Raw genomic sequence first — 18,411 nt, forward strand, 5'->3', positions numbered from 1 at the left:
TGCAAAAAGTCTTGTATACTACTTTGTGAATATATTTTACATCTTCGGTCTGGTGTGGCCTTTAAAATAAAACCATAGGATGAATTAGTTGAGCACTACATTCTCTCATAGTAACAAATTTTTGAGGCAGGCGCTACTTTTATCCTTGCTTTCAGACAAGAAAACTGTAAAATACACAAGTTAACTAAATGACTCGAGTTCATAGAGTTAATAAGTGCTAGAGCTGGGAATCCAATAAGGCTGCAAAGTTGATGCTTTTAACTCCAAACTTTCAAGAGATCAAATGGTGGTATAGAGCAAGAGTTATTAGTTGCAAGAGATAGAAAGTGAGATGAGGCTTCTGTCTCACCAGCAGCCATTATTAAATAATTGTGTGTCCTATTTAGACTCTATCTCCACATACGTAAAATGGAGATAGTAAAAATGCCAACTCATGGGGTGTTGTCAGTAATAAACTAAATTAAATAAGACAATGAATGTTAATAATTTGGCTCAATAAATTTTAGGTAATATCATTTTTTTAAATTTCTTGAAATATCTGTCAAATGTAATTGTTTTAGTTACAGAGTTGACTTATCTCAATTACTGGCAAAATAAATCATCATTGCTTTCAGGTTGTAATAATAAGATACACAAGCCATATGTGTTTTACTGTCTTAAATTTTTATAGCAAGAAAATGCACATTCAAATCAATTTTAAGCAAGATCAAATGAATAAGCATTTCTCCCAGGCTCCCCAGGGGTAGAAAAAATGAGTATTCTCTAGACTTGCTTTGTGAAAAATTTGAATCCCACTCTGAAGAATTTCAGTGTGTTGGGTGGTTAATACCCACCCAACGATAACTTTCCCGAAGACACACACTTCTCAGAAGACAACATGCTAGAGCAATTCATGACTTCATAGGAAATCAAACATCTTCCTTGCAACATATTATTTCCATCCAGTTTTACCTGCTGGTAATATTTAGAGTGAAGTCCAGGATCTTACTGAAGTGGAGTGATGAGAAACATTATTAACTCACATGGATAAACACTGAGGGAATCCACAAAGCCATTGCATTTAATGTTCTACTTCACTTCCAAAGTGCATTAAAAAATGTTGCCCAGATTCTCCAAAGGGAAGGTAGCCTGGGAAAGAAACTAGAACATCCCATCCTGATGGCTTCATCTGTGGCCCAGTACTGATCAAAATATATCTTGTTTTTGCCCTTAGTCCACCAAAATATGTCAGTGTTCTGCAAAATACAACACAAGCAGACTATCCCTAAGACATGTAATCCTCAGAGTTCTCCAATGGCAGCTGAAGAGAAAGGGCAGCTCACCTACAAAGGGAAGCCTGGCAGGCTAACAGTGGGCCTTTTAGCAGAAACCATACAAGCCAGAAGAGATTAAGGGTCTACCCTCAACATTCTTAAAAAAAAAAAAAATATTCAGCTGGGTGTGGTGACTCACACCTGTAATCCCAGGCTTCCCTTTGGGAGGCTGAGGCGGGCAGATCACAAGGTCAGGAAATAGAGACCATCCTAGCTAACACAGTGAAACTCCCTCTCTATCAAAAAATACAAAAAAAAATTAGCTGTGCCTAGTGGCAGGCACCTGTAGTCCCAGCTACTCCGGAGGCTGAGGCAGGAGTATGGCATGAACCTGGGAGGTGGAGTTTGCAGTGAACTGAGATCGCACCACTGCACTCCAGTCTGGGCAACAGAGCGAGACTCTATCTCAAAAAAAAAAAAAAATTCGAACAAAAATTTCATCTCTAGCCAAACTAAGCTTCATCAGTGAAGAAACAAGATCAATTTTAGATAAGCAAATGCTGGGAGAGTTCATTACTACCAGGACTGCCTTATAAGAGGTCCTGAAAGGAGTGCCAGATATTGAAAGGAAAGACCACGATCAGCCACTACAAAAAAAAAATACTTAAGTACACACACCAGTGACAATATAAAGCAACCACACAAATAAGCGTGCATCATAAACAGCTAACAACATGATGATGGGATCAAACCCACAAATACCAATATTAACCTTGAATGTAAATGGGCTAAATGCCCCAGTGAAAAGGTACAGTGTGGTACACTGGATAAATAAGCAAGATCCAAAGTTATGCTGTCTTCAAGAGACTGATCTCACAGGCAATGACACCCAAGGGCTCAAAATAAAGAGATGGAGAAAAATCTACCAAGCAAGTGAGAAATAGAAAAAAAAGCTGGGGTTGCAATCCTAATTTTGGACAAAACAGACATTCAACAAACAATGATCAAAAAAGAAAGAAGAGCATTACACAATGGCAAAAGGATTCAATTCACTAATAAGACTAAATTATAATAAATATATATGCACTCAACATAGAAGCACCTAGATTCATAAAGCAAGTTCTTAGAGACTCATGAAGAGACTTAGATTCCAACACAATAATAGTGAGGGACTTCAAATCAGCTGACAATATTAGACAGACCATCAAGGCACAAAATTAACAAAGATATTTAGGACTCAAACTCAACATTTGCCCAAACAGATCTAATAAAGATCTGCAGAACTCTCCACCCAAAAACAACAGAATGTATGTTCATCCCACTGCCACATGGCACATACTCTAAAAATGACCAACTAATCAGACATAAATTCCTCAGCAAATTTGAAAAAATCAAAGTCATAACATGCTCTCAGACCACAACACAATCAAAATAGAAATCAATATGAAGAAAATAGCTCAAAACTATATAATTCCATGGAAATTAAACAACCTGCTCCTTAATGACTTTGGGGTAAATAATGGAATTAAGGCAGAAATCAAGAAATTATTTTAAATTAATGAGAACAAAGATACAACATACCACAATCTGTGAGACATGGCTAAGGCAATGTTAAGATGAAAATTTATAGTGCTAAACAACCGCATGAAAAACTTAGAAAGATCTTAAAATAACAACCTAATATCACAACTTAAAGAACTAAAAAGAAAGATCAAGTCAACCCCAAGGCTAGCAGAAGACAAAAAATAACCAAAATCAGAGGTAAGCTGAAAGAAATTGACACAGGAATAAACATACAAAAGAATGGCAAATCCAGGAGTTTGTACCTTGAAAAAATTAATAAATTTTTTGAAAAAATTGATAAAATACATACACAGCTAGCTAGGCTAATAAGAAAACAGAGAAGGTCCAAATAAACACAAATGGAAATACAAAAGGAACATTATGACTGATGACATAGAAATGCAAAATCCATGAGAGACTACGCACAGAATCCAGAAAATCTAGAAGAAATGGATAAATTCCTGGATATATACAACATTCCAAGACTAAACCAGGAAGAAATTGAATCCCTGGGCAGATGAGCAGATCAATGATGAGTCCTGAAATTGAATAAGTAATAAAAAGCCTACCTACCAAAAAAAGCCTAGGACCAGACAGATTCACAATCAAATTCTACCAAGTGTATAAAGAAGAGCTAGTACTGCTCCTACTGAAACTATTTCAAAAAATTTGCAAGGAATGACTCCTCCCTAACTCATTCTGAGGCCACTATCCTCCTGATACCAAAAACTGGAAGAAACACAATAAAAAATGAAAAGTTTAGGCTAATATTGTTGATAAGCATAGAAGCAAAAATTCTCAACAACAACAACAAAAAAAAACTAGCAAATGAATGCAGCAGCACATCAAATATCTAATCCAGCATGATCAAGTAGGCTTTATCCCTGGGATGCAAAGTTGGTTCAACATATGGAAATCAATAAATATGATTCATCATACAAAAGGAACTAAAGACAAAACCACATGATTATCTCAATAGATGCAGAAAAGGCTTTCAATAAAATTCAACATATCTTCATGTTAAAAACCCTCAATAAACTAGGCAATGAAGGAACCTACCTCAAAATAGTAAGAGCTGTCTATGACAAACCAACATCATACTGAGTGGGCAAAAGCTGGAAGCATTTCCCCTGAAAACAAACATAAGACAAGGATGCCCTCTCTCACCACTCCTGTTCAACACATTATTAGAAGTCTTCGCCAGAGCAATCAGACAAGAGAAAGAAATAAAAGTCATCCAAATAGAAAGAAAGGACATCAAACTATGTATTTTCACAGATGATATGATTCAGGGCTCTATTTTAACAGGCATTTTAACCCAAAACTAGGTTACACACACATAAAACACACACACACACACACTTATTAAATATAATAGAACAAAAAAAAACTAAAACTAAAAACTGGAAACTAAAATGCTATTTGAGCTTTCCACCACTGGTTGATGAATAGAACAATAGCTGCTCTGAGCTGAATGTTTGAGTCTCCAAAAATTATATATTAAATCTTACTCCCGAAAGTGATAGTATTAGGAGATAAAGCCTTTTGGGAGGCAATATAATTGGGGCCCTTATAAAATAAGACCAAAGGGATTTGTTTGCCCTATTGTGAGGGCACAGCAAGAAGGTGCCATCTGTGAACCAGGAAGCAAGTGCTCACCAGACACTGAATCTGCCAGTGTCTTGATCCTGGATTTCCTAGCCCTCAGAACTTTAAGAAACAGATTTCTGTTGTTTATAAGCCATGCAGTCAGTAGTATTTCGTTATAATAGACTAAATAGAGTAACACAGTAGTCAGACTAAAATAGCTCTACCTATATGGCCTGTTTATTCTCATGTTAAATATTGACCTAAGAAATCAAGGCATCAGATGGCTAATAAGAATGCAGGCTTAAGCTTGAAGTGATAGTTCAGCAAATTAATAACTCTATAGTTTCACATTTTAAACCCAGTTTAATCAATAACACAAACTAAAATGTTGTTAAGAACTTACACACTATTATTTAGTTGATGTTGTTTTGATGGGAGCTTAAAGATTTGATTTTAACTTCACCATTATTAGCTTAGAAAGCTCTAAGTTGTTTTGTCTAATTATAATTGAAGTTAATCTGCTGAATTTTTCTTGGGGAAAAATTCTAGTGTCTTATTTTCCAGTGATTTTAAGGGTTACTAACCTGGAGAAGTTTTTGTAAGACCTTGATACTTGAAAAATGACATTCCTTTATTATCATCATTAACAACATTGTCATTTCTAGGTAAGAGTGTTCTCTCAGTGGTGTCTGAGCTCTCATCACATTAGTTAATAAGATTGGACAAGGGTTTAATTTACTTCTGTCACCTCACTCATCTAACTCAGAGTAGCTAGCCAAAGATTCATAAGCTTTATTGTACAATATGGTGACTATAGTTAATAACAATATATTTTCTCTGTAAAAACTGCCAAGAAAGTCAATTTTAAATGTTTTCATCGTGAAAAAAAGCTAAGTATATGAGGTAATGGACATGCTAATTAGCTTGATTTAACCATTCCACAATGAGCACATATAACAAAACATAGTGATGTATACCATAAACGTATGCAATTATGTCAATTTAAATGAACTGTAAAGATGAGATTAAAAAGTAGCTCATTTCTGTCAAATTAAGATTTCAGCTCAGAAAAACCCAAGCATTAGCTTATCCAGTGAAGGTTACAAACTGTCAATTTTACATTTAGATTTTTTTCCTTCTATCACAGATAATGGAGGTGTATTTATCAAACCCATATATATGTATACTCATGCATGTCTGTTAGGAGTCAAATGTTCTCTTTCAAGCTGATCACGGTCTTTTAAAATTTTGCCCTTCAATAAAAAGAAGTGAGTTCCTTCAATCTTTATTTCAATATCATGGTGCATTGCCCTGTGTTTTTATCTGGCATAAACAATCCTATCCAGACAAAATATTAAAGAATACTAAATTAAACTTACCTGCTTTGAAAATGAGCCAGAGTGACCACAAAGAAAATATATTCTGCTATTTATAAACCAAGTGCTTACAATGCATAAAATATGAGTGTTAGGGCTATTTATTAAATCTTTACTACTTTAACACAAACATATGAAAATTCAGATTATGTTTATAACACAAGGAATACTATTAAAAGTATGTAACAGAGAAAAAATGGCAGATAGAAAACAGGACTAACATGCAGCCCCCACTTGGACATTCAGAACAGCATGTGGAGATTCACACTGTGAACTTTTGCTCCAAGAACCACTGCAGAAATATACCAGGAAAACTGAAAGAATTCACAGACCCTTTGGAAGAAGCAGCCTGCCACTGCAAACTCTGTGAGACAGCTGAGAAACTGTGAATTCCCAAAGTGTGAGAGACAGAACGTCCACCTCCAAAAACACATCCCCACCAGGGAACCTGAAAATCCAGATCACAGGAGAAGGATTTAACCTTCCAAAGAGCTGAAACAGACTTAGGGAGTTGAGCAAAATATAAAAGTAGAGGAAGTGGCAGGAAGAGTCCTACAGGCACTCCTGGTCCCCAGCTCAAGCCTACAGAAACCATCACTGGCTTTATCTCACAAACGTCCTTGAGGAAAGCAGCCAGTGGAATTGGAGAGGTATGAAAGGGTGAAGGAAGTGTCTAGCCAAACTTTGCAATAATTTTAACTGAACGTGAATTGTCCTGAGCAGAATCTGGTGTGAGGAATGGGAAGTGTGAATACATGTGCAGAAGCCACAGCCAAAGATGCCAGAAGCATGGAGGGGCGAGGCCTGCAAGCCCTGCTTGTTTTCTCAGTGGGGAAGTTTGTCACCTGGGGCAAGATCTCAGCCCTGCTGCCTGGATATAAACTCACTGCTGTTGGCGGGGCACCATGGGAGTGAGACTGACATTGATGGCTGCATGGGAGCTGGGTGAGGATCGACACTGCCAGATTTCACCCACTTCCCTGGTGACCTGTATGATACAGCAGAGGTAGCCATAATTCCCCGGGGAACCTACTTCTATTTGCCTGAGAACCACCCTCCCATCCCACACAGTGGCCGCAGCAAGCCCCACCCAAGCAGGGTCTGAGCTCAGACCCACGTAAACCTGCCCTGATATGATGGTTTTTCTCTACCCACTCTGGTAGGTGATGACAAAAGACAAACTCTTGGGAGCTCTATGACCCTGCCTATCACTTGAGAAACCAGAATACTTACGCTGGCCCATGTAGGGCAAACTTCTATCCCCCTTCTACTACCATAGCTAGTGCTTTCGTGAAGGTGCTACCTCCTAGCCGGAGGCCAACCAACTAAAGCAATTAGAGCAACTCATAACAGAACAACCCTTCTCCAAAGAAGGAGAGAACAACAGCTATTCCACTACCTGCAACATTCTGGCTAACCAGAGGTCCTGAGTCTGTCCACATGACAACTTCACTGCTATCATAACCAGCATTTGAGAAAACCAACACACTAAACAAAAGTACAACAAAGGATTCCCATGGAGTCCACTTCACTCCCCTGCCACCTCCACCGGAGCAAGTGCTGGTAACCAGGGCTAGAAGACCTGAAGATGGATCACATCAGAAGACTCTTTGCTGATATTCTCCCAAACCAGCCCAGAGCCCAGTAGCCCTGCTGGGTGGCTAGACCCAGAAGGACAATAACAATCACTGCATTCCAGCTCTCAGAAAGCCCCATCCCTAGGGTAAAGGAGAGAACACCATATCTAAAGATCACCCAGTGGGACAAAAGAATCTGAACCCTTGAGTTCTAGATCTTTCACTGAAACAGTCTACCCAAATAAGAAGGTACCAGAAAGATAATGCTGGCAATATGACAAAAAAAAGTTTCTATAACTCCCCAAAAGATCACATTAGTTCTCCAGCAATGGATTCAAACTAAGAAGAAATCTCTGAATATCTGAATATTCAGAGTACAATGTTGGCTGTAGATTTGTCATAAATGACTTTTATTACCTTAAGGTATATCCCTTCTATGCCAATTTTGCTGCAGATTTTAATCGTAAAAGGATGCTAGACTTTCAATGCAATGAGAATTGCATTGCATTTGCAGATTGCTTCTGTCAGTATGGTTATTTTCACAATATTGATTCTACCCATCCATGAGCATGGGATGTGTTTCCATTGCAGAGACTGCCACTGCAAATTCTGTGAGACAGCCGAAAAACTGAATCTAAGAAATCTAAGAAATGCAATCTAAGAAATATCTGAAACCAGATAAAGAATTCAAAAGGTCGATTATAAAGCTACCAAAGGAGGTTCCAGAAAAGGTAAAAACTGACTTAAAGACATTTTAAAAATACAGAATATGGATAAAAAAGTTTCCAGAGAAATATATATCATAAAGAAAAGAGAAGCTGGGCGCGGTGGCTCATGCCTGTAATCCCAGCACTTTGGGAGGCCAAAGAGGGCAGATCATGAGGTCAGGAGATCGAGACCATCCTGGCCAACACGGTGAAACCCTGTCTTTACTAAAAATGCAATAATTATCTGGGCATGGAAATGCGTGACTGTAGTCCCAGCTACTTGGGAAGTGAGGCGGGAGAATCGCTTGCTTGAACCTGGGAGGCAGAAGTTGCAGTGGGTTGAGATGGCGCCACTGCACTCCAGTCTGGTGACACAGTGAGACTCTGTCTCAAAAAAAAAAAAAAAAAAAGAAAAAAAGAATTTAGAAAGTAATCCCATTTAAAATAGCCACACATAAAATTAAATACCTGGCCTGGGAATTAACAAAAGATGTAAAAGATTTCTACAGTGAAAACTATGAAACACTGATGAAAAAAGTTGACGATGGTGTCAAAAAAAAAAAAAAAAAGGAGAGCCATTTTTATGTTCATGGATTGGAAGAATTCATATTTTTAAAAATATTCATACTACCCAAAGCAATCTAGAGATTCAATGCAATCACTATGACATTCTTCATAGAAATAGAATAAACAGTCCTAAAACTTACATGGAACCCCAAAAGACCCAGAATAGCCAAAGCTATCCAGAGCAAAAAGAACAAAACTCTAGGAAGCACATTACCTAACTGCAGACTATACTACAGAGCTGTATAACCAAAACATCTTTGTTTTGCCAGTAGGTTATTGTATTTCCATGATAGTGAAATATGCTTAACATTATTTCTGATAAAATAGCTAATTTCATATTTTAAAAAAAGCATCTGGAACCAAGGAATTACAAAAGCTTGAAATTCCCTTGTTTTACTTTTTCTTTTAGTTTGTTTCCTTTGACACACACATACAATTTTTCCATATTATTAAGTTCTTCTTTTTCTATTCTGCTCATAGTGGAATTCAAATTGCATTCAAGTGATCACCCTTCAGCATGAGAATTTTTAAAAGAAAACTTACTCCCAAATCTTAACTCTGCAGTTATTCCCTGAAGAGGTAAGACACTATTAGATTCAATTTATTTAATTATGCCTTCTCCTACCCACTAAAGTATTAGTGCCTCTAATACAGAGCACATAACAGATTTTCCCAAAGTGGGGCTTTGAACACTAGACTGTTGAATGTCAATACTGTTCACTAGTTGTCCTCTCAAGGTTAAAATTTATTAATTTAGTTCATGTGATATTTTATGAACTGCTTTATTTCATCTAATTTTTAAACATAGTCTCAATATCCACAGTGTGCTGTGTTATTGGAGTCTTAGAACCAATGTAATATTTAACATTTTGGCTGAGGTACCTATATAATATACAGATAAATAAATAGGATAATTTTAGATTGTAATAAATGCTATAAAAATAAACTAATGTTTGTGAGTGATAGAGTAGGGGTTAGAGAAGATCTTTCAGAGAAATTGACATGAACTAAGATTCAAATTAGGATTAACATATGCAAAAATCTCAGAAAATTATGGTCTAGGCAGAAAGAAGAGAAAGAACAAAAAAGAAGAGAAAGAACAAACTTGGCTTTTCTTTTTTTCTTTCTTTTTTGATGGAGTGTCGCCAGGCTGTCACCCAGGCTGGAGTGCAGTGGCCTGATCTCGGCTTACTGCAAGCTCCGCCTCCAGGGTTCATGCCATTCTCCTGCCTCAGCCACGCGAGTACCTGGGACTACAGGTGCCCGCCACCGAGCCCAGCTAATTTTTTGTATTTTTAGTAGAGACCGGGTTTCACCGTGTTAGCAAAGATGGTCTCAATCTCCTGACATCGTGATCCACTTTCCTTGGACTCCCAAAGTGCTGGGATCACAGGTATGAGCCACCACGCCCAGCCCAAACTTGGCTTTTCTAAGGAACCAAATAATAAAGCCAAATAGAACAAAGGTCAAGTGCTATCATCTGAATGTTTGTGCCTCTACTCCCAAACTTCATCTGTTGAAACCCTCAATGTGATGGTATTTAGAAATGGAGTTTTTGAGAGGTTGGATTAGTGCCCTTAGGAAAGACACTTAAGGGAGCTTTCTCATGCCTTCCACCATGTGAGGTCACAGGTAGACTTCACCATCTTTGAAGCGGAGACTGAGCTCTCACTAGACACCAAATCTGTTGATGCCCTGATCTTGGATTTCCCAGCTTCCAGAACGGTGGGCAATAAATTTCCATTGTTTAAAAATTACCTAGCTTCAGTACTTTGTTATAGCAGTGTGAACAGACTAAGGCAGCAAGAGACTGGTAAAAGACATTGGAGAGGTAGCCCTGGGCTAGAACATGTAGGACTTGGATTTTATTTAAAGTGCCATGGGAAGTCACTGAAGAAGTTTAGTCAGGAAACTGTCATGCTTTTCTCTTCGAAGAAAATCACCCTGACTTTTAAAATTTTACTCAATTGTAAATATACTGAAAAGGGCAAAAGTCTTTAACATTTAACATTCTAGCTGAAATACCTATATAATATACAACTAAATAAATAATTGTAGATATGAAACAAACTGTACTATGTTCCAGTCATTATATTTCCAAAGCCAATGCCACATTAAAACCACCTAAGGCATTTTCACAGCTTTTCAAAACACAACTGCCCAGGCCTCACCTTCTTCAGGTTTCTGATTCAGGTATCCAAGACTGATTCTGGGACTCTGTATTTTAAAAATCTGCCAAGATGTTTCTGATGCACATCCCTACTTAAACATCCTTGACCTGAGCCATACTTATTGGAAAACACAGTTTACAAAATAATTTTAAATGCCACATTTTCAATAGATAAAAAACTGTATGATAAATTGGCATTTCAAACTAATATGTTTTTCTCACAATTATTCTTCACAATACTAAGGGGACTCAGCATTATTTACAGATGGGAACACAGGTACTTAAATAACCTCTTTGAAATTCCAACTAGTCACTGAATTTCTGATCTCTTCTATCACCTGAAGCCTATCTTAATGCTACTCAACATATTTCCTGGCTGGCACAGACAATCTATATAGAACTGTACCAAACAATTCAGGTTTATATTGACCTCTAACCTAATGTTCAATCTTGATGCTATTGCATTTTCTGACGGATTTCTTTTGATCTTCCTTTATGCAGTCCTTTAGGACATCATTCTAACTGAAGTCTTCCTTGGTTACCATAGTGGCTAATAATGTTTTAGCTCCTCAAATTAATTCTGAAGCATAGCAACGTGATTTACTTAATGTAACTTATCTGGTCAATTGTGTTGCATGTTTTCTCTGCTTCTGATAAACTCAGCAGCATAGCTATGAACTCATGTCAACCTAACCTACATTCTTTGTCCTTGGTGGACCAGTGTGCTGGGTAAATTGAAAGGATTAGGTCAGAGATATGACCCACACAGAGAACTTCTAAACTTGCTGCTTTCTCTGAGCCTGAGAAATAATCCTTGTCATCCCCTTGGGAGCTTAAAGCGACATTATTTTAAGATGTCACAAAGGAGTAAGATCAACATGACTACACACGTCTCCCTTCTTTTCCTCTTCTCACATTCACCATCCTCAGCCTGTTTCTCTTACTGAAATTTTAGTACAGGCTTTTGTGCTGCTTTTGTAACAGGCAGAGTTTTTCTATTTTTTATATTAGTACTATTTATTAAATGGATGTTTTTCCAGTGGGCAGACTGACTACCTGAGCATTGCTGTTTCTCTAACTCCATGTGGCATTGATGATGGCCTCTTCACTTTTGACACCCACCCCCTTTCACACTACAGTTGAAGTCAATATGAGTCTGAAGGAAGATTTTAATTTACCTGGGCACGAAATGGCAGTAACTTTGACTCTACCACCCAAGTTATCTCTGAAATAATACTTTGATTTGACATGAGCAGAGCCACTCCATTTCTACTAATATACCCACAAGTATACTAATTGCTTTACAATTCAGTGTAAACAGTTGAGTGCCCATAGTGCCTGGCACAGTTTTGAAGAATGGGCAGGTTTCCTTCCTCAGGCATGTCTCTAAACCATAGAGCTCTTCCTAAACAAAAGGAAACAGTGCTAAAGCAGTTGTTTTCAATTGGAGTTGTACCACCCTCTAATAGTCATTTTAGAAATCTATAGGGCTTTTCTTGATTATCACAAAAGCCTGTGGGTACTGGCATTAGTGGTGAAGATGGGGTTGACGTGGTAGTGGCAAGCATGTTCTTTGACATGTAGTATTAGGAGCATTCTTGCACTACCCTGATACCAAAACCAGACAAAGACAAAATAACAACAACAAACTACAGACCAATATCCTTGATAAACATAGATACAAAAATTCTCAACAAAATATCAGCAAATAGAATTTAACGACACATTTAAAAGCTCATTTACTATGATCAAGTGGGTTTTATCCCAGGAATGCAAGGATAGTTCAACATATCATGGGGATATGTTAAACAGAATCATGGGGATATGTTAACAGAATCATGGGGGAAAAACATGATGATTTCAATAGATGCTGAATAAAGCAGTTGATAAAATTTAACATCCCTTCATGGAAAAAACCCTTAACAAATTGGTTGTAGAAGGAACATATTTCAATATGATAAAGGCCATATATGACAAGCCCACAGCTAATATTCCACTGGATAGGGAAAAGCTGAAAGCCTTTTCCCTAAGATCTGGAACAAGACAAGGATGCCCATTTTTACTACTTCTATTCAATAGAGTATTGGAATTTCTAGCCAGGCAAAGAAATAAATAAAAGGCATCCAAATTGGAAAAGAGGAAGTCAAATTGTTCCTCTCTGCAAATGACATGATCTTATACCTAGGAAAACCTAAAGACTCCATAAAAAATCTAATTAGATCTGATAAGTAAATTCAGTAAGGTTTCAGGATACAAAATGAACATATAAAAATTAGTAGCATTCCTGTATGCTAATAGTAATGAATCTGAAAAAGAAATCAAGAAATCAATCCCTTTAGAATGGCTATTTTAAAATACTTAGGAATAAATTTAACCATAGAAGTGAAAGATTTCTATAGGAAAAATATAACATTGTGATGAAACAAATAGCAGAGAACACACAAAAAATAGAAAAATATTCTATTCTCATGGATTGGAAGAATTAACATTATTAAAATTGTCTTTGTTACTCAGACAATATACATATCCAATGCAATTCTTATAAAAATACTAATGATATTCTTCACAGAAATAGAAAAAAACTAAAATTCATATAAAACCAAAAGGCCTCGAATAGCTAGAGCAATTTCGAGTTAAAAAAAACAATGCTGGAGGTATCACACTACTTGACTTCAAATTATACTACAAAGCTATAATAACCAAAGCAGCATGATCTGGCACAGAAACAGAGACATAGACTAAAAGAAAAGAATAAAAACCCCCAAATAAATGATGAAATAAATAAAAAACCCAAAAAAGGGTTTTTTCCATGAAGGGATGTTAAATTTTATCAACTGCTTTATTCAGCATCTATTGAAATCATCATGTTTTTCCCCCATGATTCTGTTAACATATCCCCATGATTCTGTTTAACATATCCCCATGATATGTTGAACTATCCTTGCATTCCTGGGATAAAACCCACTTGATCATAGTAAATGAGCTTTTAAATGTGTCGTTATTTACAGATAACTTATTTTTTTTCAAAATACATTGGGAAAAGAAAAGTCTGTTCAATGAATGGTGCTGGGAAGGCCAGGTATCCATATACACAGGAGTAAAACTAGATTCCATCTTTCACCATATATAAAAATCAACTCAAAATAGATTAAAGTCTTACATCTAAGACCTGAAACTATGAAACTAATAAAATAAAACAATGTGGAAATGCTACATGACATTTCTCTGGGCAAAGATTTTGGGGGGTAAGACCCATAAAGCACAGGTAACACAAGAAAAAATAGGCAAATGGGATTACATCAAGCTAAAAAGCTTCAGCACCACAAAGAAAAAAAATTAACAACATGAACAATCTAAAGAATAGGAGAAAATATTTGCAACATCCGTCTGACAAGGGATCAGTCACTAGAATATATAAGGAGCTCAAACAACTCAATAGCAAAAATCAATCCCATTAAAAAATGGGCAAAAGATCTGAATAGACATTGCTCAGAAATAAAACATACAAATAGATGATAAATGTGTGAAAAAAATGCTCAACATCACTAGTCATTAGAGAAATGCAAGTCAAACCCATGATAAAATATCACCTCACTCCATTTAGGATCACTGTTATCAAAAAGACATGAAGAAAGGAGAATGCTCATACACTGTTCATGGGAATGTAAGTAGTACTGCTATTATAGAAAACAGTATGGAGTTTTCTCAAAAAAATGAAAATAGAAGTACTATATGACCCAGCAATCCCACTTCTGGGTATATACCCACAAGAATGACAATCAGTATTTCGAGATATCTGCACTCTGATGTTTATTGCAGAACTGTTCACAATAGCCACAATATGGAATCAAACTAAGTGTCCATCAACAGATGACTGAACAAGAACATTTGACATATATATATATATATATGTATATATATGTATATATGTCATTTGCAGCAACATGCATGGTTGTCATTATGCATGGAACAACATTATGCATGGAACAACATGCATGGAAGTCATTATGTTAAGTGAAATAAGCCAGGCACAGAAAGGCAAATACTGTATGTTCACACTCATATATGGGAGCTAAAAAAGTTGATCTCATGGAGGTAGAAAGTAGAACGGTGATTTCCAGAGGCTAGGAAAGTATATTAGTTCATTTTCATGTTGCTGATAAAGATATACCTGAGACTGGGAAGAAAAAGGGATTTAATTGTACTTACAGTTCCACATGGCTGGGGAGGCCTCAGAATCATGGCAGGAGGTGAAAGGCACTTCTTATCTGATTGTGGCAAGAAAAAATGAGCAAGATGCAAAAGCCAAAACTCCTGATGAAACCATCAGATCTCATGAGACTTACTTACTACCACGAGAACAGTATGGGGGAAACCACCTCCATGATTCAAATTATCTCCCACTGGGTCCCTCCCACAAGAGGTGGGAATTATGGGAGTACAATTCAAGATGAAATTTGGTTGGGGACACAGAGTCAAACCATATCATTCCACCCTGGCCCCTCCAAATCTCATGTCCTCACATTTCAAAACCAATCATGCCTTCCCAACAGTCCCCCAAAGTCTTAACTCATTTCAGCATTAACCTAAAAGTCTACAGTCTAAAGTTTCACCTGAGACAAGGCAAGTCCCTTCCACCTGTGAGCCTGTAAAATTAAAAGCAAGCTAGTCACTTCCTAGATACAATGGGGGTACAGGAATTGGGTAAATACAGCCATTCCAAATGGAACTAATTGGCTAAAGCAAAGGGGTCACATGACCCATGCAAGTCTAAAATCCATTGGGGCAGTCAAATTTTAAAGCTCCCAAATTATCTCCTTTGACTCCAAGTCTCACATCCAGATCACACTGATACCAGAGGTTGGTTCCCATGGTCTTGGGCAGCTCCACTCCTGTGGCTTTTTAGGGCACACCCTCCCCTTCCGGCTGCTTTCACAGGGTGGCATTGAGTGTCTACAGTTTTTCCAGGTGAACCGTCCAAGCCGTCAGTGATCTACAGTTCTGGAGTCTATAGGGCAGTGGCCCTCATCGCACAGCTCCATGAGGTAATGCCCCAGTAGGGACTGTGTGGGGGCTGCAAACCCACATTTCCCTGCTGCACTGCTCTAGCAGAGGTTCTCTGTGACTCCATGAGTGCCTTGCCCCCACAGCACACTTCTGCCTGGGCATCCAGGAGTTTCTGCACATATTCAGAAATCTAAGTGGAGGTTCCCAAACCTCAATTTTTGACTTCTGTGCACTCGCAGGCTCAACAGCTTGTGGAAGCTGCCAAGACTTGAAGCTTGCACCCTTTGAAGCCACAGCCCAAGCTTTACATTGGCCCCTTTCAGGCATGGCTGGAGCAGCTGGAACTCAAGGCACCAAGTCCCTAGGCTGCACATGGCACAGGGACCCTGGACCCAACCCACAAACCATTTTCTCCTAGGCTTCCAGGCCTGTGATAGGAGGGGCTGCCGTGAAGACCACTCACATGCACTGGAGATATTTTTCCCATTGTATTAAGGATTAACATTCAGCTCCTCATTAATTATGAAAATTTATGCAGCTGGCTTGAATTTCTCCTTAGAAAATGACTTTTTCTTTTCTATCACATTGTCAGGCTGCAGATTTTCCAAACTTTTATATTCTGCTTCTCTTATAAAACCAAACACTTTTAACAACACCCAAGTCACCTCTTGAATGCTTTGCTGCTTAGAAATTCCTTCCATCAGATGCCCTAAATCATCTGTCTCAAGTTCAAAGTTCCACAAATCTCTAGGCCAGGGCAAAATGCCACCAGTCTCTTTGCTAATACATAACAAGAGTAACCTTTGCTCCAGTTCCCGACATGTTCCTCATCTCCATCTGAGACCAGCTCAGCCTGGACCTTATTCTGCATATAGCTATCAGGCTTTTGGTCAAAGCCATTCAACAAGTCTCTAAGAAGTTCCAAACTTTCCCACCTTTTCCTGTCTTCTTCTAAGCTCTCCAAACTGTTCCAACCTCTGCCTGTTACCCAGTTCCAAAGTCACTTCCACATTTTTGGGTATCTTTTCAGCAACGCCCTCCTCTATTAGTACGAATTTACTGTATTAGTTCATTTGCATGATGCTGATAAAGACATATCTGAGACTGGGAACAAAAAGAGGTTTAACTGGACTTACAGTTCCATATGGCTGGAGAGGCCTCAGAATCATGGCAGGGAGCAAAAGACACTTCTTAAATGGTGGCAGCAAGAGAAAATGAGGAAGATGCAAAAGCAGAAATCCCTGATGAAACCATGAGATCTAGTGAGACTTGCTCACTATGAGAACAGTATGAGAGAAACCACCCCCATAATTCAAATTATCACCTACCGGGTCCCTCCCACAACACATGGGAATTACCAGAGTACAGTTCAAGAGCAGGTTTGGGTGGTGACACAGAGCCAAACCATATCAGAAGAGAAGTGAGGAGGGAGATGAAGTAGGTTGAGGGGTACAAGAATACACCCAGATAGAAGTAATAAGTTCCAGTATTCAAGAGTACAATAAAGAAATGATGTCAACAACAGTCTATTGCGTGTTTTTTGAAAAGCTTGAAGAGAAAAATTGTAATATCCCCAACACAAAGATAAATGTTTGAAGTGATAGATATCCCACATTGAGATTTCATCATTATATATTCTATACATGTATCAAAACAGTACATGTACCCCCAAAATATGCACAACTATAATATGGCAATTAAAAATACAAAAAATAACACTCTTGGCCAGGCACGGTGGCTCACACCTGTAATCCCAGCACTTTCGGAGGCCGAGGCGGGCGGATCACGAGGTCAGCAGATCGAGACCATCCTGGTTAACATGGCGAAACCCTGTCTCTACTAAAAAATACAAAACATTAGCTGGGCATGGTGGCAGACACCTGTAGTCCCAGCTACTCAGGAGGCTGAGGCAGGAGAATGGCATGAATCTGGGAGGCTGAGCTTGCAGTGAGCCAAGATTGTGCCACTGCACTACAGCCTGGGTGACAGAGCGAGACTCTGTCTCAAAAAGAACAAACAAACAAAAATACCACTCTTGCATGGTGAAAATCATCCTATGTCCTGCACCACTCTTGAATATTATGCAGAACAGTTAGCATGAGTAAAATATCTGAGTCTCTGAGCCTAGGGTCTGAGTCCATTTTACCTTCAAATATAAAGTATTTTTTGCACAGTTTTTATATAAACTTTTTCAGGGATGTCAACACAAAGAAAAAAGAAGAGTGTCTCTTTGATTGCTGGAAACTTTACCAAAAACTGATCATTATTTCAGAAAAATCATTATTAACTGTGCCACTTTTAGTTTTTGAATCAACTCTGCCAATCTGGTTTTGAAGCTCTCTCACTCATAATGATTCTACATATAGGTCCTATCATCTGACCTCTTCACCATGCTTTCTAGAGCAGTGGTGTCTATGCATTTGCATATTAAAATGTACATTTTATTACGAATGTCTTTTCTGGTATTTTCACATTATGCTATAATATCATATTGATTTTTAATAATATTATAAGTGTTGGTAAGCGATAACATCTATGAATTTTATTTCAGGAGAGTAAAAGATAATGTTTTCAAATGTTTGCCACACTGAAGAAGCACTG

Source organism: Piliocolobus tephrosceles, chromosome 18 (genome assembly GCF_002776525.5).
Source record: "Piliocolobus tephrosceles isolate RC106 chromosome 18, ASM277652v3, whole genome shotgun sequence".
Classification (NCBI taxonomy): Eukaryota; Metazoa; Chordata; class Mammalia; order Primates; family Cercopithecidae; genus Piliocolobus; species Piliocolobus tephrosceles.